Here is a 26,441-nt window from a genome sequence, read left to right as displayed (position 1 = left end):
CGGTTGCTGCACAGAGAGCGAGACGAAAGGAATTAATTAGTAGAAATTTCGCCGTGGACTCTTTGGGCGTCTCCACCGCAGCAAGGAGCCGTTCGGTCGATGGTCCGTATGGAGGACACCACGAGGCAACTCCCATCTGGGCGATGGGAGACGGGATTGCTGTGGGCCAAAGACGAAACATCTCTACCTAGCAACCTTCAGGCCGCGGAGAGGCGGCTCCTTTCGTTGGAGAAGAAACTGAAGAGAGATGTGAAACTAGCGACAGCGTACAAAGCAAAGATGGCCGACTACATCGCTAAGGGGTACGCCGTGAGACTTAGCCCCGAGGAGGCGAATGCCTATCACCCGCCTCACAACACGCGCCATACACCTGGAGCTGGTGGTCTCCTTAGAAAGTGACGGAGCGATATTGCACCATCTATTCAGACAACGGGACAAATTTCCGCGGGGCGGATAAAGAAATCCCAAATGCCGTCAAAGAGCTAATTACGGATAAGAGGATGCTGGCGGAAATGACCACGCTCAACGTAAGATGGGAGTTCATTCCTCCATCTTCACCGCACATGGGGGGAGCGTGGAAGCGACTAGTAAGATCAGTAAAACGGGCAATCCACGCAAAACGCAAAGAGCGAGCCCCGCGCGAGGAAACCTTAGCAACAATACTCGCGGAAGCCGAGTATTCGGTGACCAATCGTCCGCTCGCGTTAAAATATGGGCGGACCATATTTTAACGCGAGCGGACGACGAGGGGCCGCTAACACAAAACCACTTCTTGCCGGGAGCGGCAGACACTCGACCGACACTGGTCCACTACGGAGCCGCTGAAGAACAAGTTTGCCTCCGCAAGCGATGGCGGATCACGCAACAGATGGCGGACATGTTCTGGCGTCGGCGGCTGAGGGAGTATCTCCCGACGCTGGCACAACAGAGGAAGTGGCGCGAACCCGCGCCCCCAATTCAGAAGGACGACCCGGTAGTCGTCGCAGACCCAAACCTGCCCCGAAACTGTTGGTCGCGGGGAAAGGTCGAGGCGCTCTCTCCCTCTACAACGCGATTAGTCGGTCGCACAATGACAAATGGATATAAATAGAGGGTCAGAGAAATATTAAATCAGTATTGGATTATGGCTGGATTTCGATTTCGGATTGATCACCCTACGGCGTAATTTTCGAGAGGTGTTACCGGTAACAGCTCTTAGAGAGTACTGACTTCTCGTGGGAATTACGACCTCAGTGAACAGCGAGTGACAATCTAGAGGTAGCAAATTTCATTTGCAGACAAAGAGACACTCCGGAAACGTCTGTAACACTTATGCATCAAATTGTAACTTAAACACAATAATTAAAAAAATACAAATAAAATCATCTGAACAGTCTGTAAGAGAAATGAGGCATTTGAAAAGCAAAAAGCATTTTTCAAAATAGCCTCCTCCGATGCTTTGTACATTACAATAAATGGTGAAAATGTGGTGACTTTAGCGGTAGTGGTCGAGCGGTTGTCTGTGCGAGTGGGACGGCTGCTCCAGACGTGCCGTCCTGCTCGCGCGCAGTGTCCGGCCTGACAGCTGCTCCCGCCCTGAAATGAGACAAGTCTCTCATGTAACATACTGATACGTACGATTCCCTGAAATACTACCGCGAGCTCGTACGAGACTCTGAGGAGAATAAAAATAAGAAACAGCTCCTACCCCCTCTTCGACATTAGCTTTCAATTTAAAAATTAAGACTAAGCTTCACATACAGTGTTTGAAAATAATGCGAAATGCATCGAAACACGTGTCACAGTGGATTTTAAGAAATAGTGGTATTTACTATGCAAAACTTTAATTTAAAAAAATATATATTTTACCAAAAAGTGACTGCCGAATCCATTAACGAAAGAATAAAAATATTTATCGCAATGTTCAGGAGCCGTGTTCTAGATCTACTCTGCCCCGGCAAGTTCCATTAAATGTAAATTCAAGTAGTTGATGTCCGCCTCTGTAGTGTAATGGTTAGCGTATTTCACTACCGTACCCAAGGTCCAAGGTTTCATTCCCAGAGGGTTCAAAAATATATATTAGCTTGCTAATATGTCTATGTACATGTTAGCAACGTCATTAGGTGATTAAAAGGTGTATCTCAACATAGATAACGAAGAATGGAAGTCTGGGTATTTACAGGGCTTATGACATGTCATAGGCCGGTTATGTGATCACTTTACACACGTGCAACATTCTCCATTCTACCCATGATTAACGACCACATTTCTCAAATTTTTGGTAGTGTGTCAACTCCTACATCATTAATCTCATGACACTGTACATGTGAGTTCACTAGAGCCACCTATGTTGGATTGAGAAAGCTTTTATTGAGCAGATATCCTTTTGATTTTTTATTTATTTATTTAAACTTCGTGTAGAGAAAATAAATAAGTACATTGGTGAGCTTATTCCTAAAAATCAAAATCTTCCAACCGACCAATAAATACAGTCGAACTCGGTTATAACGAGGATGAAGGGACCGACTGAATTTGCTCTTTATAACTGTTTCTCGTTATATCCGAGAAAAGGTATTTTTTTAAAAATATCATTATCATGATCGAGAGTTAATTTTATGAAAATTGTAAAATGTTTATATTCTTAATGTTTTTCTCTTTTTTGTGTCTATATTAGGTTAAAATCGTTAAAAACAATAAAAAATGTATTAAAAAAGAACTCCACCGACAAGACACACAAGATGGCTTAGTGGGTCTCTGCAAAAAAAAAATAGTTCTAAATATGTATAAATTGTGATTTAAATAAATTTATATAAATAAAAAAAATGAAGTATGTTATCTGGATGGTCATCAATCTGTTAATGTGTCAATTTTTTCGACCCTAAGCAATAAAATCCGACAAGGCAGATAACTAGACCCGTGCCGCCGGGATCGGATTACGTTTATGACAATAGTTGAGATACCAAGTACCTAATTGGTGTTTTGCCAACAACTTCAAACAAATATCCGCACATATGGTTAAAATTGCATGTACGACATTGATGCTTTGTGAAGTCAGTAAGCTCAGCACTTCCTTACAATGAACAACTTATTTTTTTAGTTTATGAATATCACGCTTGTTTCGGGGATTTTTTATGTTGTTCCATAGTTGTATGTTCTATGTTTACTATGGACAATGCGTAATAAAAATTACGAGGTGCGGAATGTCATATCAATTCCAGAGCGGGTCAATCAAAAACAGTCCCTTATATTATCAACACGTCTGCCAATAATACAAAGTGTCTCTCAATTCGTGAAAAGGTGGAAACTATTTGTGAAAACTATTTGTTTAAAAATTTTCATCATTCTCAGTGTCAACGTTGAATTTTTATCTCCATTTAAAAAGAACATCACGGACTTGTGTCGATTGTTCATCACGAGTTAATTGTATGAATTCAGTTTCAATTGCGACAAATTGTGTTATGTGACCATTCCAGAGAACATTCTTCATGTGATAGGTATGTTTATAATTACCTATTCTCGGATATAATGTGTAACGGTTATAACGAGCAAATTCATACAAGTTCCTTCATCCTCGTTATAACCAAGTTTGACTGTATTATTACAATATGTAAATTACTGAAAAGTGTGTGTTGTCCTTTTTTGTGTATTTCAAAATACACAAATTTAAGTATTGGCAACAAAAAAAAAGATTAAAACTACTTTTATTGTTTTAAGAAATATTTGGACTGATTGTGCTGTAATTTATTTGCGGTCATAAAATGGTTAGAAAACAATATTTACCAGTTATATGTGTGACCTCCCCCATGTTACGTATGTTGCCAGTAATATGTGCAGCTCCGTCGTATGTTGCCGCAACTCGTATGTTGCCAGTGAGGTGTGTGTAGTCACACACAGAAGTGGTGTGAGTAGCTCCATCTCGTGTGTCTCACACTTATGTGTTCGTTTTCTGCAATGTGTGAGGAAAACAAATAAATAAATACGTATTAAATTATTGATAAATCTTTTAACTGCGTATCAGTATTTATTGTACCTTTTTATTGTATTTTATCTTGCAATGTATAAAATCTGGTAATTAAAAACAAAACCTTTATTCTTTATTTGTAAACCCCATATTGTATTAACATGTAAGTGTTTCGGCTCAACACATCCACATCATCATATCAGCCCGTTGAGGTCCACTGCTGGACAAAGGCCTCCCCCTTCCGCCTCCACTCCTCCCGATCCTGCGCCGTCCCCATCCACTGTCTTCCAACAAACTTCCTGATGTCGTCCACCCATCTCATCGGTGGACGTCCTTGAGGCCTCTGGTTCCTCGGTCTCCACACCAGAACGCGTTTCGTCCATCTGTCGTCGGTCATTCTGGCTATGTGACCGGCCCATTTCCACTTCAGCCAAGCAATTCGCTCTACCACGTCACAGACCTGTGTCTGGCGTGGGATCCAATCCTTCCTTTTTTTGTCTCTTAATGTTATTCCAAGCATAATTCGCTCCATGCTCCTCTGTGCAACTTGCATCTTATGGGAGGATTGCTTGGTCAGAGTCATTGTTTCCGCGCCATAGGTTAGGACAGGTAGAACGCATTGGTTAAACACTCTTGTCTTGAGTGAAAAATTTATGATGCATAGATAAAATTAAAAAAATGTATGATGCATAGAAAAATAGAAACGAGATCTCAAAATGAAAAATGGAAATTACTCATCGGGAATATTATATTATATATGTGACGTATGTATGTAATATGTTTTAAATAAATCTCTACAATGTCTACATGTTTCATTGTAGAACAACAAATGAAACTGTTTGCAAGATGGAAGCATCTGTAGCTCCCGAAACTAGCCGTAGCAATATGATACTCAAGTGATAAAAAAACAAGTATTTTATTTATCATTTAATCATGTCTTACTACAAAGTGAATGCCGAAACAATAAATAACTTCATATAAACAAAGTGTTATCTTGATCGCTAACCCATGAAGGAAAGGCGATCAGCCCTCCGCTACAGGTACCAGTCCCAGGTAATATTGAATAAATATTAGAGTGAAAAAATTACTTTAATTTATTTGACCTCCCCCAGGAATCGAATCCGAGACCTCCAGAACAGTAGCCGAGCTTGCTGACCATTGCACTACGGAGGCAGACCTACCTACCTACCTAAATAACTACCTACATTTATTTACAACATTTTGAGTGTGTCCAAATACTGGGCATTTACGAGGCTGACGACCGTCATAGGCTGGTTTAAGTGATCACTTTACACATATGTAACATTTACCAATTCTACCTTTTATTGACAAACCACACTACTCAAATTCTTGGAAGTTCTATATTTTTTTTTTTATTTATTTAATGTATTTACATTTTTCTTTATAACATAATACATTTGAATCATTTATGCATATGGAGAACTTTTATATTTCCGATTCGCTGTGCCTCTCCATAAAAGAGACTGTGCTCTTGTGCTTGGAGAGGGACTTACACTCGTGGTTTAATGTTAAATAATAAAAGGTATAATAGTCTTTTTTTTTGTATATTTTTTCAAGATTTAAAGGTGTTTAAAGTTTTTTCAAGTCTAAAGCTTTAATTTTTTTCTTAAGTATTTTTATTTCATCTATTTTTTTATTTCTTTAGAGAGTTTATTGAAATGTTTGATTGCCAAATATTTTAAGTTTTGCTGAAATTGCTTGGTGTTGCATTTTGGAGTAGAAAAATCGTTTGATAATCTCGATGATAATTTTTTGATTTAAATAATTGTCACCCTTTAGTATTTGAAAAATTGCAGTTTTTTTATAAATGGTTTCTATATTTGGGACTTGAAATTTTTTAAATAATAATTTTGTTGGATATATATTTTTTTTTTCAAAATAACTTTAATTTTGGTTTTCTGTACTAAAAATAATAATAAGAATAACTCAGAATAATAACAAGAAGAACTCTGTAATAAGAACCAATTTGGAAACATTGTTATTGAATCACTAGAACTTCACTAGAGACATCTATTGGTGAGATGATAAGAAGCTTTTTATTGAGCAGAAACTCTTATATCAGTATGTGAGATCCGAAGGTCAATTCAGGTTCATTGTTCTTGAATAGTGATTCAAGAACAATGTTTCTGAATTTCTTCATATATATAGAGCTTCCAAGAATTTGAGTAGTGTGGTTGTCAATAATGGGTAGAATTGGTGAACGTTACATGTGTGTAAAGTGATCACTTAAACAAGCCTATGACGGTCATCAGCCCTGTAAATGCCCAGACTTCCATATTCTTCTTCATCTTTGATGAGATGTCAAAAAATAATACCTACATTTAATCAATTTTGTTATTGTCGTTTTGTGTCACCAAACTTTGAAATACAACTTATTGTTACACTCACGTGTGAAGGTGGCGAGCAGCGCTATCCACTTGTGCAGGTGGGAGTTCAAGGTACTCCTGCGTCGGACCTCGTATTCTGCAAAACAGATGGAGACTATTACAACCCAAAACTACGAATACCAACACGGCGGAGTGAATTATCGCAGTGGCAACATCAACGAGAATCAATCAATTTGAAAATACTCAACCAACGCACAGTTGGACTACGTAATGCAGCAACCATCCAACCCACAATTTGCAAAATTTAACTCTTTCATGAATGCTGAATTTTGTCCGCCTCCGTAGTGTAATGGTCAGCACGCTCGGCTACCGTTCTGGAGGTCCCGGGTTCAATTCCCAAGGGGGGTAAAATAAATATAAGTGATTTTTTCACTGTCATATTTATTCAATATTACCCTGGACTGGTACCTGAAGCGGAGGGCTGATCACCTTTCCTTCATGTGTAAACGATCAAGATAACACTGCGTTTATATGACCCAGTGCCCTATGCACCATTGGAGTGCGGATAGGGGTTTATTTTTTTATTTTTTTTTCATGAATGCTACTACATCAATAGTCAATTTTTAATTTGCAAAGACACCCAAACCAAAAGATAAATATTTTTTGAAGAACCCACGACCAATAAATTCATCAAATAAATCACTCACTCCTTTCAAGAACGTCATAAATAAAAAAACTTTTCAGGAGAACGTTTTTAAAGTTTAAAAATATAATACAATGTATTAAAAATAAATATCAAGCCACTTACTAAACTTTTTACTGTGCAACAGATCTTTTCAGGTAAAACCTGAAGGTTTTTTTTCTCCATTTGAAAAATATTTAGTATATTTAAAGAAATAATTAAACAATACCTTTTCTTCAAAATGTAAAAACAACACTTTCTGCCCTGTAGCGGGTAAATATGAAGTTAAAAATATGCCGCTTTTGCTGGGATATAGTACATTTTCTGGGGATTCCGAAAACATGCAGAACTGAAAATTGTCAATTTTTTATTTATGACGTTGTTGAAAGGAGTGAGCGAAATTTTATAATCAAACACTGATTTTTCGAGTCTACTAAATTTTATTTTATTGTTAAAAAACACATGGGTAGTCCACTTGCAAACCACGTTATGTTTAAAAAAGAAAGTTTTTAGAAAATATATCCAATTGGTAAAATTAAAAATATTAACGACCTTATTTAACATAATCTGCAAAAACTTGTTAAGTTCGGAATAAAATGGAATAGAAAAATCAATTCTGTTGTAAAATTCGCTTTGCCGATCCACAGTTCACTTTCTAAAATCTCTCAATAAAATTCAATATTGTAACGGCTGCCATCATTAGTTAAAAAACTATTTTTTTTAACATAACATGGTTACAAGTGGACTGCTCACATTGTTGTGACAAATCTCAAAATTGTGACAATTTTTCTTTCGAAGAAAAGGTATCGTTTTATTATTTTTCAAATGGAGAAAAAACCTTCAGGTTTTACCTAAAAAGATCTGTTACACAGTTAAAGGTTTAATAAGTGGCTTGATATTTACTTTTAATACATTTTATTATATTTTTAAACTTTAAAAAAGATCTCCTGAAAAATCAAGTTTTTTTTATATGTGATGTTGAAAGGAGTCAGCGATTTAATATATAAATTACTATAATTTCTTGTAATTCACTAATGAAAATTCTAGGCAAAAGCACTCGCTATCTCGCTAAAGGCGGGATTTTAAACAATTCTATGATTCTATGTTAGCAGAAGTATTGTTGTCAATATAATAGTGCGAGTATTAAACTTCATACCTACATGAAAATAAATTAATCTAACACCGATACTAAACTACGGAATATGTAAAAAAAAAACGCAAAATACTAATCAAAGCAAAATTTTGAATCGTTTCATAGTTCATCGTGAAATTATAATCCCAAATTGAACATTTTGAGTTCATTAACGCTAGACACAAGATGTTACAATAATACAAAGTATTTTTATCAAACCACTCATTTCTCCGATTGGATGACGACGTAGATAATCCCTCATACGCTTAGTAATTACAGCAATTATTGTAATTACGGCAGCATATACGATATAATGTGAGAATAACATAAATGATAATTTAAATAAGAATTATTTTCCAGTGGTAACATATTGTACACTGATCAATTACGCGTAATACAACGCGTTTTTCTCTGATAACTTATCACACAATTAGCAATAATATTAATCAATTACATATAAACAATTGTTAAACTTACAAGAAAGAGTCCGAGTCCAAATTGAATTCAGACGGAGCCCGCGAAGAAAAGGCGCCCGCCGCCCCCGCGGTGACAGCTGAGAAAGTAAGTATTCAAAAATTATACGAAAGTATTGGAGAGTATCCGCAGAATATCCAACCGAAGCATGCAAAAAAATTACAAAATAAAGCTATTGAGTGTATCTGTTTGTAACCAAATATAATCTGATCGATTGTCTCGACCAACCCGATTGATCGAATTCAAAACACACAACCAAAGATTATATTGATACAAACGTATATACATACATGGAAGGAAAGGTACCAATAAAATAAAATTAAAAGAATTTTAGGTAGGACGAACAATATTATCAACATAAATTATCGCTTAATATGGTAGAACAAAATAATAAAATAAATAATTCAACATCGTTTTTTATTCATATTTTAATGCAAATACCTACATATCCACACACATTTACGATACTAGAAGCAAACATCAATTGACTGTTTGTATTTTATTTTGAAAATTATTTGAAAATAATCATTATTCTTGTTCGTTAGTTGTTTATTGTTTCGGCAATCACTTTGACATAAAACGTGAATAAATTAATAATAAAACATTTGTTTATTACCACTGTGTATTATATTATTATGACTAGTTTCGGAAGCTACAGATGTTTCCATCTACGAGTTTGAGTATTTAAAAAATATTCGAACGCATATTTGAAAGCATCTGTACCTTCCGAAACTAGTCAAATTAAGTGGTACAAAAAGTGTTTTATTTATATTTTTTTCTTACTCGTACAATCCTTTATCTGGTTATTATTATAAAATACGTTTTGAAATTACAGTCCCGATTAGTTTTCATATCTGCTTGTCGTACGAATAATTAATAATAATTAACACAGGTAGATATAGTATAATAACAGAAAATCCTATCAAGATGGCCTGGAAATTCTAGATGAAAAACATAAAAAATAACAAACCTAATGTTGATGATAATGATTACCTTTAATTACCCAAATTAAGACATCGCGGTTACCACAGCTGCTAACTCGCGTACATTTATCATCAAAACCCGAAGTACACATCAAATTTCAACGTCTACGAACTATGGTATATACTAGTACACTACATGCATTCGCCGTGCCTTCACGATCAGTGTTTGCTATTCTAGTGGACACCAGCAAAGTATGAACATTTTTTAAAATTAATTTTACGTAAAACACTTTGTAATCGATTTTACTCGACACAAGTAACAGACATATAAAAAAAAACAATGTATAAAACTAAATATTGAATCATTGATAAGTTGAATATTACCAATATTCAATACATAGTACCAGACGGTCGAAAATTTTCTAAGTCCCCCGTTGACGCTGCTCTCTCTTCGGCCCTTTTTACACCGTGAAAATTTTACCAGACTTTCGCAAAAAACGATGTACTCAAAATGGCCAAAGAGAAAGTGCTTGCTTGGATAAACGAGAATTATCGATTATTATGTCGATATTTTCATAATGTTTTTTTTTGGAATTACCTAACGTCCAAGAAATATCGAAATGTTATAAGTTTTAAAGCCTTTTCCTTTTTGTGCGTTGGTTTACTCTTCAAGTTAAAAGTTACAATAATTTTATGTCATTTTTAAATGAAAATTTTTACGCAAAAACATTTGCCATCTTGTTGAAATGAGTTTCAATATTATTATTATTATTACTTCTTTTTTACTATTAGAATCTTATCCGCACCTAAACGGTGCAATGGGTCTCGATCCGATGAAGTGTTAATGCATTAATTAATTATAAATGATAGCAAGTGATCAATCCTTATTTTTGGGCCTATAAGTGGTATGTATATAGATATTTAATGGAATACAAATGACGGGTGTGAAGGAGCACTGATCTTTATGACATAGGAAACAAAAAAGAGAAGAAATAAAGTTCCAAGAGTCGTTATACCCCATTTACTGAAATTAAACTTTATATTTCACTTAAATACCCATTGCGTCCACCTCCGTAGTTTAATGGTCAGCACGCTCGACTTACGTTCTGGAGGTACCGGGTTCGATTCCCAAGGAAGGATCAAATAAATGTAACTGATTTTTTCAATGTAATATTTATTCAATAATTCCCTGGACTGGTAACTGAAGCGGAGGGCTGATCACCTTTCCTTCATGACGGAGGTTAGAGGTCTAAATAAAATATGGAACAAATGCAAAATAAAGGAATGGGTAAATGATCAATAGTTTATTCTATAAAAATTGTAAAATAGTTTGTATTCTTAATTTTTTCCCTTTTTTGTATGTATATTAGGTAAAATGGATAAAAACAAAAAAAAGTGTAAAAAGAACTACACTGATAAGATACACAAGGTGGCTTGGTGGGTATCTGCAAAAAATATTTTAAAAATGTTTAAAATTGTTCTTTAAATAAATATATATAATGTATGTAAATTAAAAAAAAAAACAAAAAAAAATGTTTTTACGATCAAGATAACACTGCGTTTATATAAAGCAGTGCCCTATGCACCATTAGGGTGCGGATAATGGTTTGAAGAGAAAATACCCTTCAATTTGACGCTTGCCACGATTTTTGCGATATTACCTACCTACCTACCCAATCGATCGATCGATAAACTTCCAATAGATAAATGAGCACAACCAAAAAGGATATATTTTATTTTTTTGAGATGCTAGCGTGATTTTCAACTTCCGGTTCTTTTCCTTTCAATTAATGGTGGCCGGCGTCCGCATTGTGGATTCACGGTGTTTCTCGTTCTTTTAAGTTAAGATTCTCATGGGATTCGAGCTGAAATTAAGACAATTGCGTTCGTTTAGTTCTTTGTGTATTATTTGCATATTTTTACTGGCGGTGTGCGACACTGGTACGGCAGATAGTGCCGCGTTGTTGGAGCTCCACGTGGCGTCACTAATATATTGTTGTAAGTATCCTACCGTTCTGATCCTACAGTAAATCTTTTCTACATTGTAACTTACATATGTGTGTTTTCGAAGATACATGAATTTTCGAAGATTTGCAACTAAATTGAAACAAATTGTTTACAGACATTCCACGGAAAGAAGCAATCCGGGAATGCATCTACATAAAGGAAGCTGATACTAGGGTATGTACTATAATTTATACTTAAATTAATTCAGCTTTATTAACGGTGTCATAATTCGTCTTCGCATATATTATTTTGAGATGTGCATTTTTATGGCTTTTTATTTCATGTAACGCCGTGGAACTAGCATTCCGCCATCTTTTTTCACGGATATTTTTAATTATTATTTTTAATTTACAAAATCAATTCATTTGTTTTAAATTTATTTTTTTATTAACACCTAAAGCCCGATGCCCTCGAACAAAAAGCGCCCAGCGGTGGTTGCTCTGACCAGACCCAGTATAGAAATCGCCTTTTGGGCGTTTTTCGTCGGGTTTTTATATTTTATACATTAATCAAAATAGGCATAGCAATAGGATTATGTGCCGTAAGTTTTGTATGAGAATTTTCAAGTTATTGATAGTTTTGATCATTTTCGCGCGCAGCTACCCGCTACTACCACGGAGCATGTCGCATGCGCATGAAGCCGTGGCTGTATACATTTTTATTTTTACTGAATTCAAATAATTTCTGTATTTAATTTTATAACTGTATTTTAAGTCAACATCATAATAGATAGAATTTTTAACAAAATGCAACTAAGTAATTATCTTTAAATACAAAACGTGGCGATTAGCTCCAAAAACCACAAAATGATTCTGGGATTTTTCTTGAGTTCATATTTCGAGATAAATTTTTGTTCATAATGCAATTAAAATTTATTTTAAATACAGTGAAAATGTTTTTAATTTTTATTGAAAAATAAACACGGAATTGCCCAAAATGGTGTAAATATTCATTTAAAGTCCGCTATTTCTTACATAAACATTTTACGGGTTTTAGAAATTACGTCCGCCTCCGTAGTGTAATGGTCAGCACGCTCGCCTACCGTTCTGGAGGTCCCGGGTTCGATTCCCAGGGGGGTTTAATAAATATAAGTGATTTTTTCACTCTAATATTTATTCAATATTACACTGGACTGGTACCTTAAGTGGAGGGCTGATCACCTTTCCTTCATGTGTAATCGATCGAGATAACACTGCGTTTATATGAAGCAGTGCCCTATGCACCATCGGGGTGCGGTAAGGGATTTATTATTATTATTAGAAATTACGAATATAATTTAGTACGGAACCAAATAAAACTAATTTTGGGCATAAATTTAATCAAAATATTTATTTTCAAATTCTCGAATTCATTTTGAAAAATACATCACAAACACCCAGGCCGATCGAAAATAAATCTTTCTTGGATTCATTTTGCAATTGGCGGGAATCGAACCCGCGACGCTAGTTTCGCAGTCGAGCGTCTGTGTACTGGTCAAATCTCTTTGTAGCGAATACCGAAATAACGAAATTTCCAGTATAACGAATCAGCAATTCGTCCCGGGAAAACTTTCATATAAAATGCACTGAACTAAAATTCAATGTAGCGAAGCCTATCTCAGAATAACGAACTTTTTTCAAATGTTTAAAATGATGTTATAATTAATTTTAAAACATTGAGAAGTTAAAAAAAAAATCAGATTTTTGTAATAAAAAATTAAAAAAACCTATTTGAACTTGTTTTTTAATTCACTTTTCTTTGCTTATAAATTTCTTTTTTGGAATAAAGTCTCACAGTTTGAAAATCAAATACATCCAGTGTAACAAATTTTCACTATAGCGAAATATTTTTTTGGTCCCCTGAAGTTCGTAATACTGAGATTTGACCTGTAGTTAGTTAGGATAGTCTTGCCCGCTCGCCTGACTGGTGTTTATCTGCGGAGCGGGCGGTACTACTAATACCTTTCACGCCAACTGACTTGTAGCCGACGTAAAGAAAATGTAGACTTAGAAATAGAATTAATTAGCTTAGGGACCTCGGTATGTGTTAGCAATGTACTACCCCCTCAATAAAGACTGAAATGTGTCGCTTTCGGGGGTGGTCTTTGCCCATACCGAGGAGAGAAATAGCTCTAGGTTAGATTAAGCTATTTTTAAGATTATTATAGACTGAATAAATTGTAAACTGTATACTGCTCTGTGGTGCGCGCTCGACTGCGCCGAAGTAGCGGAGTGGGGATGTCCTTATACGTGCTAGAGGGAGACGGTACGCGAATGCCCTCGCTCCCTCTACGCCGTGATTGGCGGACATACCCCCCTCCGCGATTGGTCAGGCACGGCCGGGCGGCGCTACGGCGAGGCACCCAGAGCGGGTATATATAGGGGAATATTCGTCATAATAAATGAGATTTCGACCGACTACCGCTGCGTTTTCTTCTCTCCGCCCCGCTTCTTCCCGACTTCGCTGCCCGCCCGGACTCATCGCCCCTCAGGAACATTCGACCGCCGCTACCCCCTGGACTTGGACTCGGATTTACTTTGGAGCTGACTGCACCCGGACTGGACGACGACGGAGCCGCCGCGACGACCCGACGGAGCGATACCGGACTTACGACCCGGTTGCCTGCTGCGTGCAGGTTGCGACTGCCGGTGCTACGTACCGCCTTCGCCGGCGATCGCAAGGGATCTCTGGGCTTTCGGTGGATCTCTACGCGGGTAGATTCACCGTCGAGCGCGGCCGCGGACTGAGACTTGCCCGGCCGCTCTGCGCTGACGCCAGCACCTGCGGCATCTACAGTACTTTGTGCTGCGGCGCGATTGCCTAGTCGCCGCGTCGCGTACAAGTTGGTCCTTCGAGCCGGATCTTCACCGCAGAGCGCCTAGAGATGACTTCGAGAACCCCATCGCTTCGCTCAGGGAGAGGAGGCACACCACCCAGAGAAGAACCGCCAATGGAAGGAGACTCTGTCGAATCGGATTCGTCAGAGGACACCGTCCAAAGGCTAAGAACGCAAGTTCGAAATCTCCGCGCTACACTACGAGACGTCGAGAGCAGCCGCGGACGCGAATCCCGAGCCCGCGGCGCGTACAACAGACATGGACAACATCATGACAGTATTATCGAGGATGGCGGTACTATTAGAGGCTTCGCAAGGAAGGAGCCCGGCTTCAGTCCCAGAAGACGTCAGCAGGGTCGGCGCTTTGATCGCGCGCCAGTCCACTGCCAAGGATTTACCCGTCTTCGCCGGAGAGCCGCAGGAATGGGCCACGTTCAAATCGCAGTACACTCAGTCGACGGAGATGTGCTGCCTTTCGGATCCGGAGAACCTCCTGCGTCTACAACGCGCATTGAAGGGACGAGCTAGAGAATCGGTATCATCATTACTCGTGGACCCGAGCCAAGTAGGCGTCATAATGAAGACGTTAGAACTTCACTACGGTCAGCCGGACATCGTTGTGTCATCTCTACTGGAAAAGGTGAGAAGACTCCGCTGCATACAGAACGACGGATCGACGCAGGCATTAGTGGACCTATCGAGTGCAGTTCGGAACGCGATAGCGACCTTGGAAAGCTTCGGCGGGGACTACATGTCGACGCCTCAGCTGCTAAGCGAGCTAGTGAGCAAGTTGCCGCTGTGTATGAAGTTTCTATGGTGGTATAGCAGAAGGGGAGACCCCACAAGGCCCACCGCGAAGGATTTCGCGCTGTTTTTGGAAGACATGACGGAATCGGCAATGATAGGCGGCGGTATAGAGCCGCACGTATATAGCGGAAAAGACAGACAGCGCGAGAAGCCTCACAAGCGGGAGCAGGTGCATACAGTGATTTCTGTGGAGAAAAATGTGAATAGTGTCGTGTCATGTGTTTTGTGCGGACAGAGCCACTGGTTGCAATCTTGCCAGGAGTATCTAGAGTGTAGTGTCACAGAGAGATGGAACATAGTGCGACGGAAAAATCTGTGCTACGCGTGTCTAGCGAATACTCACCGGTATGTGAGTTGCAAAAATACGAGGAAGTGCGGCGTCGATGGGTGCCGCCGAACGCACCACAAAACACTTCATACGAGGGATCGAGCCGAAGTGCGCGAAGCTCGATCCGACTCAGACATAAGAGCGCCAGATAGCAGCGCCCGCCGGGATTCGCCCGCTGCTGCCGGCACCGGGGGCGCTAGACCACTCGCGGACGAGAGACAAGCCGCGAGTACGAGCGAAAGGAACATCGACTCCGGACACAGTTCCTGAGTCTACAACTTGGTTACGAGCACGCACGCTCGTGAGGAGCCAGTGCTCCTGAAGGTGATCCCCGTCACCCTAAGCGGTCCGCGCGGAGAAGCGGACGTCTATGCATTGCTCGACGAGGGATCAACCATAACACTGCTGGACTCGAAGATTGCCAACGACATCGCGGAACCAGGGGGTGCCCGAGGATTGAGGATTCACGGTGCTGGCGGGATGTGCGTTACCGATGCAACTTCGAGGAAGGTGACACTGGAGGTGCGCGGGACTGCGAAGGGACAATTCTCGCTCCGTGCAAACACGATTCGGAAGCTGCATCTACCGCCACAACCGGTGGCTAGTATAGATGGTAGGGTGCAGCATGTGCGCCCGCAATTACTGATCGGCCAGGACAACGCCTCACTTATTGTGTCAAGAGAGGCGCGTAATTGCGGGAACTACATCGCCTCCGAGACGGCCCTGGGAACGGTCGTTCATGGGGGGCGATTCCGCCAGACTTGCGTCAATACACTGATGGCGTTAAGTGCGGACCAGAGGCTGGAAGAGCTAGTCCAGCGGAACTATGCTGTGGATGCGCTGGGAATATGCGCTGCAGCGAAAATATCGCGCCAGGAGGCGCAAGCCATAGAGGTCATGAAGGCTACGACCCGTTTCCTACCTGAAGGGCGGTACGAGACGGGGCTTCTATGGAAGGAAGGCGGGCCTTGTTTGGAAAACAATCGCCGTATCGCGCTGAACCGCTTCTCAAGCTTGGAGAAAAAGTTCAGAAAGGATAGTCAATTCGCCGGGGCCTACCGAAGGAAGATTGAAGAATATCTCGCCAAGGGGTACGCGCGGGAATTGGCAACGGCCGAAATAGAGGACACTTCGAGTGGGCGATGGTACCTCCCCCACTTCGCAGTAACAAACGTAAACAAGCCCGACAAATTACGTATTGTGTTCGACGCCGCCAGCTTTTGTAACGGGGCCTCATTGAATGGCATGTTGGCCAATGGACCGGATCTCCTCTCATCGCTTGTGGGGAATATCATGCGATTTCGCGAGGGGAAGGTCGCGCTGGCGGCGGACATAAGGGAGATGTTTCTCCAAATAAAGATAAGGAAGGAGGACCAGCGGGCGCAGCTGTTCCTCTGGCGAAATAATCCCGACGAGGAAATTCGGGAGATGGTTATGACGTCTATGACGTTTGGCGCTGCATGTTCCCCGAGCAGCGCCCAATATGTGCGGAACCGGGTCGCGGAAGACCACGGGCAGGACATGCCCGCCGCCAGAGATGCCGTGCTTCGAAAGTTCTACATGGACGACTACATGGATGCTGTGGATCGCACGACAGATGCGATTCGATTGCGCAGAGAGGTCTGCGAACTTCTACAGCGGGGCGGGTTTACCCTCGCGAACTGGGCGAGTAACGATCCCGCAGTCCTAGAAACAATCCCCGAGGAATTGAGGGGCAAGTGCGCGCGAGACATTATCAGCGGAACCTCGACGACTGAGAGAGTTCTGGGGATAAAATGGGACCCGGTGACTGACGAGTTCCGCTTCAAGTTTGCGGCGTCACGGGAGGTCCCGGCCGGGAGGCCAACGAAAAGGAAAATCCTGAGCGAGGTCATGAGCATATTCGACCCGCTCGGGTTCGTCGGGTGTTTGACGATACGCCCACGGATTCTACTGCAAGATATCTGGCGATCCCACATAGGGTGGGACGAGGAGATAAGCATAGAACAGGCAGATAAGTGGCGCACTTGGATGAACATACTGCGCGAGACCGAGTGCGCCATCCCGCGGCGCGTGGCGAGCAAGGGCCAGCAGGTAGAGCTGCACGTGTTTTCCGACGCATCGGAACAAGCTAGCTGCGCCGTTGCGTATATCGTAGAGGACACCGCCGCCGGGAAAAGGGCGACATTTGTGGCCAGCAAGTGTCGGGTGAGCCCGTTACGGGCGCTGTCAATTCCACGCCTGGAATTGCAGGCCGCGCTTATAGCTGCGCGGCTAGCAGCAACCATCAAGAAGGAATGCGGCGTACAACTGCGGGAAACATTCTATTGGACGGACTCCATGACGGTGCTGTGCTGGGTCCGGAGCGATTCCCGCATCTACACGCCGTTTGTGGCCCACCGCCTGGGGGAGATAGATGAGCTCACGAAGGCTCGTGAGTGGCGGTGGGTTCCAGGGAAACAGAACCCGGCTGATCTCGGGACACGAGACGGCGAGATACCGGACATATCGCCGACCGGTGTATGGTTCAGCGGGCCAGAATTTATTAGAAGAGGAAGGGATGAATGGCCGCCGCTCAAGGTGACGACGGCAGCATCTCAATCAGAAGTGGAGCTTAAGTGCGCGGACAGCGCTATCGTTATGACAATGCTCCCCGACGAATTACGGTTTTCGTCGTGGAGACGTCTAATCCGGACTACGGCGTGGGTACTGCGGTTTGTAAATCGGTGCCGAAAAAGGAGTCCGGGGAGCGCTACGCTCACGGTCCAGGAGCTCGAGGAATCAGAAAGGGCATGGATAAGGATATGCCAAGAAGACAGCTACCAAGCCGAGATAGCTGCAATCAGACGGGGGGAGTGCCTCCCGCGGGGGAGCCGCTTGATAGGGCTGACCCCGTTCCTAGATAACGAAAGCGTCCTGCGAATGGGGACGCGCATAACCAAAGCGCCCGCTGTGAGCGAGCCCATGAAGGCGCCAGTAATATTAGACGGCGCACACGCATACACCCGATTGATGATCCGGCACTACCATGAGTCGCGACTGCACGCAAGCACGGAGCGAACACTCGGCGAGATTAGACAACAGTTTTTCATCACCCGACTGCGGACCAATGTGAGGAAAGTAATCTACGAGTGTCGCTTCTGTAGGATGCAGAAAGCGCGACCGCAGCCGCCGCTCATGGGACAATTGCCAGCCGGCCGCCTGGATCATCACGTCAGGCCGTTCACCCATTGCGGGGTGGACATGTTCGGGCCCGTACACGTCACGATCGGAAGGCGACGTGAGAAACGGTACGGGGCCCTGTTTACGTGTATGGTGACGCGGGCGGTGCACATAGAAGTCACACCGTCACTGAGCACCGACTCGACGATACAGGCGCTGAGAAGGATGGCCGCTCGCAGGGGGCACCCTAGTACCATATACTCGGACAACGGCACTAACTTCAGGGGAGCTGACAAGGAGCTCGCGGACGCCATGAGAGGAATGGCTGAGGATCCCGAGCTCCAAAACGAGGCCACGAAGAGGGGAATCGAGTGGGTGTTCAATCCGCCATCGGCACCTCATATGGGGGGAGCCTGGGAACGGCTCGTCCGGTCAGTAAAGAGGGCGCTGATGGCAATACTTAAAGAACAGTACCCTCGGGAGGAGACGCTAATGACGGCGATAGCGGAGGCCGAGTATACAGTTAATACTCGCCCCCTGACACATGTTTCGCTGGATAGCCGAGACGCCGCCCCTCTGACACCGATGCACTTCCTCATCGGGTCGAGCGGGGCCCAACCGCATTTGGCGGACTACAGAGGCGTACCGCCGGGAATATGCCTGAAGAAGCAATGGCGCGTGGCACAGAAGCTAGCGGATGCTTTCTGGAAGAGATGGATGCGGGAGTATCTTCCGACGCTACAACAGAGGCGAAAGTGGCAACAGGCTGCCGCACCTATTAGGGTCGGCGACATCGTGGTGATCACGGACGCAGCCCTGCCGCGGAACGAATGGCCGCGGGGGCGCGTCATAGCAGTCACCCCGGGGAAGGACGGACAAGTGAGGAGCGCCAGGGTCCAGACAGCCGCCGGAACATACACGAGACCCGCCATCAAGCTCGCCGTATTGCTGCTGGGAGACGACGTCGGCGCAAGGATGCCTCCTCGGCAGGGGGGAGTGTAGCCGACGTAAAGAAAATGTAGACTTAGAAATAGAATTAATTAGCTTAGGGACCTCGGTATGTGTTAGCAATGTACTACCCCCTCAATAAAGACTGAAATGTGTCGCTTTCGGGGGTGGTCTTTGCCCATACCGAGGAGAGAAATAGCTCTAGGTTAGATTAAGCTATTTTTAAGATTATTATAGACTGAATAAATTGTAAACTGTATACTGCTCTGTGGTGCGCGCTCGACTGCGCCGAAGTAGCGGAGTGGGGATGTCCTTATACGTGCTAGAGGGAGACGGTACGCGAATGCCCTCGCTCCCTCTACGCCGTGATTGGCGGACATACCCCCCTCCGCGATTGGTCAGGCACGGCCGGGCGGCGCTACGGCGAGGCACCCAGAGCGGGTATATATAGGGCTACATTCAGCTTAATAAATCAGATTTCGACCGACTACTGCTGCGTTTTCTTCTCTCCGCCCCGCTTCTTCCCGACTTCGCTGCCCGCCCGGACTCATCGCCCCTCAGGAACATTCGACCGCCGCTACCCCCTGGACTTGGACTCGGATTTACTTTGGAGCTGACTGCACCCGGACTGGACGACGACGGAGCCGCCGCGACGACCCGACGGAGCGATACCGGACTTACGACCCGGTTGCCTGCTGCGTGCAGGTTGCGACTGCCGGTGATACGTACCGCCTTCGCCGGCGATCGCAAGGGATCTCTGGGCTTTCGGTGGATCTCTACGCGGGTAGATTCACCGTCGAGCGCGGCCGCGGACTGAGACTTGCCCGGCCGCTCTGCGCTGACGCCAGCACCTGCGGCATCTACAGTACTTTGTGCTGCGGCGCGATTGCCTAGTCGCCGCGTCGCGTACATGACTTTAAAGGCGGGTCAGGTACTTCAACTCATTTCATAGTTTTTTATGTCAACACTTCCAATACGTTTCAAATTACGCACATATAAATAAAAAAATATGATAAGCCATTGTTTATTTTACATACACACATATTCATGCACAGCTGGGTCAGGTTGAGTAATTAGTAATTAGTCAATGAGTCAGTGAAATGATTTTTATGTTAGCAATGAGAATTCTTTAATTACAACCTGTCTCTTCTTATTCCAATGAAATTATTTCCGTAGGCCATAAATATTCTCAAATTACAGTCTGCCTTATCTTAATGGTAGGCAATAATAACTCTCAAATTACAACCCATCTTTTCATCAATGAAATGATTTTGTTGACAAGGATAATTCCCAAATTATATCTGTCTTTTATCTCGTGTGATAATTCATTGATGTAAATAAAACACCCACAAAGACAGTATCGAGTATGTCCAGTGCACAAAGACAAGTTATAAGTGTACATTTTGCAACGTTCCCCGCACACAGGTGATTTTATTAGCATCATACATACTTTATCCAGATATTGGAATAATAGTTGTGCGGGAATTTATTATTGAAGCCTTCTAAACATGAGATTATCACTGAGTACTTTCATTATTTAACCCTTTGGTGGGCAAATTTTATTCTTTATAATTATTTCAAATTACTTACCTGTAATTATTAAGAAGCCATTTTATGATATGAATGTAAAATAAAGATATTTAAAAAAATACTCTGGGTAAAGAGATGATCGTGGTGGGAAGCATATATCCCACGGAACCATTTCAGACACCTAATTTTAGTCGGAATAAAAATCATCATATATTTTAAATATATTACACATTGTAGTCGGGCGCATCGAACAATAGACTCTAACCTATAGCGGACGTTTTTCGCGATTAGCGCAAAAATATAACGCTTTCTCAAAATTCGGTGTTTTGTGAATATCGGAAACAAATTCGCGTATAAACAGCGCGTTGGGCGGGAAGCGCGACACTATATTCGAATCACACTCTTGCACACTTGCACTGTGTAAGTGTGAGGAGCTCAATGTTCTGTCTTCCTCCGGTTAGCGGCTAGCCCCACTAGCGGCACTCGGCAGTCTCTCGGAGTTGCAACCAGATGCTTCTTTCGTCAGCGTTGCCAGATGATTTTTGTAATGTTTTCAGCAGTAAAGTAAAGTAGAATCTATTTAGTCCAAAAATGCAAAAAAAAAATACTGCAACAAAAATGTCCCTTTCTGTGTTTTGAGTTTGGACAGCCGATTACCTATGAATGTCCGTATTTTTCCGATTTAAAATTGCCAATTTTTTATTGTGTAGTGATTACCCAACACTGGGACGCGCGTTTTCTTTTAGCACTGGAAGGGGAAGGTTAAAAAAAAACTGTTCTCCAAAAAGACACGATACCGTGGAACAATATATTGTAAGTGTGAATTCGTTATTTATCAACAAATAATCAATACTTAAGAGAATATAGCAGTTTTTGTAAAATTTGGGTTTAGTTTATTTCCCGCTGGTTTTTGCCCGCTGAGTGAGTAACAAACTGTGCTAATACGTTGATATGTAAAATATCACTCAAATAAAAGTTGCAAGGGGAATTTCAGATCATGTTTCAATATTTTTAACTCACGTCGCTCACTCCTTTCAAGAACGTCATTAATCAAAAAACTTGATTTTTCAGGAGAACGTTTTTAAAGTTTAAAAATATAATACAATGAATTCAAAATAAATATCAAGCCACTTATTGAACTTTTTACTGTGCAACAGATCTTTTTAGGAAAAACCTGAAGGTTTTTTCTCCATTTGAAAAATATTTAGTTCATTCAAAAAAATAATTAAACAATACCTTTTCTTCAAAATGCAACAACAACACTTTCCGCCCTGTAGCGGGTAAATATTAAGTTAAAAATATGCCTCTTTTGCTGGGATATAGTACATTTACTAAGCATTTTGAAAACATGCACAACTGGAAATTGATGATTTTTGATTTATGACATTCTTGAAAGGAGTGAGCAATGTGTCACAGACATTCGGCCCTCCGTGATAAGATTAAGCTAATAATAGAACGTATTCATATATCATGCCATTTTTGTATCATGTCATTTTTATGAGAGAATTGTAAGGGCTGTTTGCCACGACAAAGAAACAGCCCTCGTGATAGTTGTAGATGCATAGAAACTAGAGTTAGGCTAGCCATGTATTATGTATTTACTCTAGCATATGTTGTGATGTGGCCCGTACAGTGTGGGCGCGCCGACTGAGCTCCGCTCACCCGGAAGGGAAGGCGGGGAGCGCGGTCGCGTTGTGTGGAAAAGTACTGGGTAACGGCACATTTACCATTAGATAAATGTACTTACCCAGTATAAATCAGTGTGTGAAAACCATGTTGGTCTTTTATTTACTCGCCGTAACGCTCCTTCGCCTCGAGACTTCGCCGCTGGACTTGGCCTGACTCGCCGTCTCACTGCACCAACAACGGACCGTTGGAAAGCCCTTTTCAGGGCTAGTGAGTACGTTCAAACACACGAGTCAGTGCGATCTCTCCGTGATCCTGCTTCCCATACCTCAGTCTGGTATCCGTTAGACCGATACCAAGTCAGAGGCCCTTTTCAGGGCCAGTGGATATTGTTCGGTAGTTGCTACCGACCGGACTGGGCTGTGGAGAGCGGCTTGCCGCATATAACGGCAAAACCTAGCTGCGGTAGACGCGACGGGCCCCGATCTGCAAACATCGGGTAACACGTCGGTTACATACATTTTACAACTGGATTTCAGATAGGTTATTCCGGAAACGTCTATCTTTTGTAATTATTACCTACGGTAGCTACCCCCCAATTATTGAGGAGGTAGCAGTATTGCGCCAACCTATTTTATACTATCAACAGACCTTTTTAGCCTCACGTTTATAATAATAGCATATGTTCATTTATTTCTATTATTGTATGGCTGTGCAGTGTACTGAAGGGTGAATGTATCCGTTTCAGGACAGAGTTGGGGATAGTGCAGTGTGCGGCGACCTCGCACCGCTCCGGACCTGTCGGTGCTGGCAGCCGAGCTAAACCAAGGTAATCCTGCTGCCGCGGGACTTTCTTCCATTGAACCGCCCCTTGATATCCAACAGCCAATATAGCCTCGAATTCCAAACATACGCCATGGAAGACCAGAGGACGAAGAAGACAATTCATTGAGAGTTAACGACTGCCGAAATCGAGGAGGATTTTCTACGCCAGAGCTTATGAAGGTGATCGGGAGGACCGCTTGGGGTCGCATTGTGGAGATCCACCACACACGGCGCGCGGAGCTACCGGCGCCAACATGCCTCGCGGCACTGAGTGCGAGAAGAGCCGGCGATCCGCTGCAATTGCGGGCAAGATGATGCCGCATACTTGGGCAAGTACCAACGCAGGGTGGAATACATTGCGGGTATTGAACTGAAGCAGTGCAGAAAGGCACAACCATACACGTCAAGTGCGTACCACTCCTGCCCGCCCCCTGCCAGCCTAGGGATGTGGCCGCACGGATCCGGCAGACCACCACTCACCCTGACTTGAAGACACCGAACCGACGATTGCATCTAATGTTGTTTTGAATAAGGAAATCCAGTGCACCCTAGCTACGGCTCATGGTAGGGACTGACCTGAGTCATTTGGTTGTAACGTAACACGTTACCATAGTTTTGGATGCTCGTTGCGAGTGATATTACGACGTTACGTTGCCACGAAATGTGGAGGTCAGTTCCCACCATTATACAACACCGCTTATTCCACACCTACTTTGGCTAGTGTCTAAATGTGAGTTGAATTAAGGTACAGATACACGTGCTTATGAGCTTGCTTAAGGCGAGCGCGCAGTATACATTTTCCCAAAATGAGCACGCTCGTTTATGTACATCGATACTAGCGTGCTCATAAGCAAACCTGTTCAGAGTTCTCAGAGCGTGCTCCTCCCACTCGCACTGCAGGTAGCTTGCTCGAAAATCCAACGACTTAATAATAGCGTGCTTTTGTGCTAATGATCAGCATGTGTGTCTAGACCTTTTTTGTGTTTAAAGTTTCTATAATTTCAATTTTAGTGTAAAATTCCAGTCAACTCGCTATGTCCTACAGGCAATTCCTATCCTAATTAATTTTTTCTATTTAGCACTAATTTCTTAATTGAATAACATATTTTTTTAATGAAGGAGGTCTTACATTATATTTGTATTAGTAAATTGTAGAGTGTGTATAATTTATAAAAATAATTTTAGGAATTGAGAAATGTAATGTGCAACTGAAGTAGATATCAGAGTGGGGCAATAGTACCGTGTGGAGCATCACTCCGCAACCCTTCATTCTTAGCACATGTTTGTGCATTCGGTTATCTTCAACTTCATATACAAAAACCCATTTTAAATGTCTAATTTCACGTTTGCTTCGCTGTGTAGCGAATAGATGTCACTATAATACAAAATATTATCATTCTTCCCATGCCATCTAATATCGCCCGCTTCAGATTACATTTCTTTGACAAACTTCACCGTAACTCAATGTTTTTATTTTTAATTTTTTATATTTTGGTTTATAATAAAAGGGCACTGGCAAGAATATTGTACAATAGATATCAGATATAAAATTAGATTTAAAGTGCAAGATGAATATGAAAAGAGTTAGCAAATATGTACTTTATGAGTTATACGTTTAAAAGAAGAAGGATCTGTTTTTTTAATAAATAATTTAAGCAAAATTTTAAATTGAAACAAACTTAGGTAATGTATGTCTAACACATAGTCTTTGTGGAATGAATTAAACAGTTTTGGAGCTATGAAAAATGAGTGTCTTTGTGCGAGTCTGGATTTGCAAAAAGGGATCTAGAGTAAATTATTCATTCTTTGGCTAGATCTATTAATATTTTTAGGAAATAAATGTTGGCGCACCAAAACATATTTTAGACACTGTTGGAAAAAGATTTCTCGTAGCTCCAAAAGTTCAGCTTCCTGAAATAATTGGTTGGATGGAAAAGTAATTTTTTTTAAGGCATTATTTTAACAATAAGTTTTTGAACTGTTCTAAAGGCTTTACGCGACTATTAAATGCTCCCCCCCATCCAATTATTCCATAACAAAGAGAAGACTGTACGAGGGCATGGTAGACCATTTTGTTGGTGTTTGGATGGACGTAACTAGACAAACGTTTGAAAATATAGGTCCAATACCTAAGTTTGTTTATATTTCTTTCTATGTGGCTTGGTCCATTTAAATTGACAATCTAATCCTGTGTTAATTATTATTATTCATTACTACAGCGGAAGTCGGTTACAGCGCGGGTTTGCGGGCGGCTTATCTGACCCGCGTCATACGATTGTCCAAGATTATGATTTTCTATGAAGAGCAAAAATTTTTAAAAAATTTCTTTATTTTTATAAAGTGCATTCTTTATTTCGAATCTATTTCGGTCGAGTGCCCACCAAAATATTACTCAGCAAGAACTTTATTTCTTTTATGATCTATTTTAATTAATTTACCTTGCAGTGAATGTTTGTGTTTTTTACACTGAACGCCTTAAAACAAAAATTGCGGCATATCCGAATGCGCGTTAAGCCGGCTTCTACTGTATTTTGTAAATTAATTTATAATATTTTTTTAAATGAGTATATTTCCTTGGCGTTTAATTTGTCTTTTAATTGGATTAACTCCATTTTAATTTATATATTAAATATTAAATTCAAACACAGAGTTTTAGAATATACTAAATTGAATTTTATTATTAAAAACGCATAAAAATACAATTTGTGACCTTGTTATGGCATTTTCAAACTACTGTGAAAATTAAATAGACTGAGGGTCCTTATATAGCTATGCAATTCTAGGCACTTAAATAATAGTTTATATAACAAAATATTAAAATTGGTTTTTATATATACATTTGAAAAAAAGTTTTGCACTAGTTTTGTATTGGAACATAGTAGAATGTGTTGATTAAAATGTTTTTTTTTAGCTAT

At 41.6% G+C, this 26,441-nt stretch overlaps 1 long non-coding RNA gene across 1 annotated transcript; it reads left to right on the top strand.

Annotated features, from left to right (window-relative positions):
* The first annotated feature begins 11,303 nt into the window (after nucleotides 1-11,303).
* On the top strand, nucleotides 11,304-24,702 carry LOC148307226 (uncharacterized). The gene is made up of 3 exons (XR_015837887.1): nucleotides 11,304-11,497; nucleotides 11,622-11,680; nucleotides 23,450-24,702. It is a non-coding gene; the product is annotated as an uncharacterized LOC148307226 (long non-coding RNA).
* The last annotated feature ends 1,739 nt before the right edge of the window (nucleotides 24,703-26,441 follow it).

The sequence above is a fragment of the Brachycentrus maculatus genome, unplaced genomic scaffold (assembly GCF_059751285.1).
Source record: "Brachycentrus maculatus isolate JH-2025_06_01 unplaced genomic scaffold, ASM5975128v1 h1tg000203l, whole genome shotgun sequence".
NCBI classification, from domain to species: Eukaryota; Metazoa; Arthropoda; class Insecta; order Trichoptera; family Brachycentridae; genus Brachycentrus; species Brachycentrus maculatus.
This window is presented reverse-complemented; position numbering and strand designations above follow the sequence as displayed.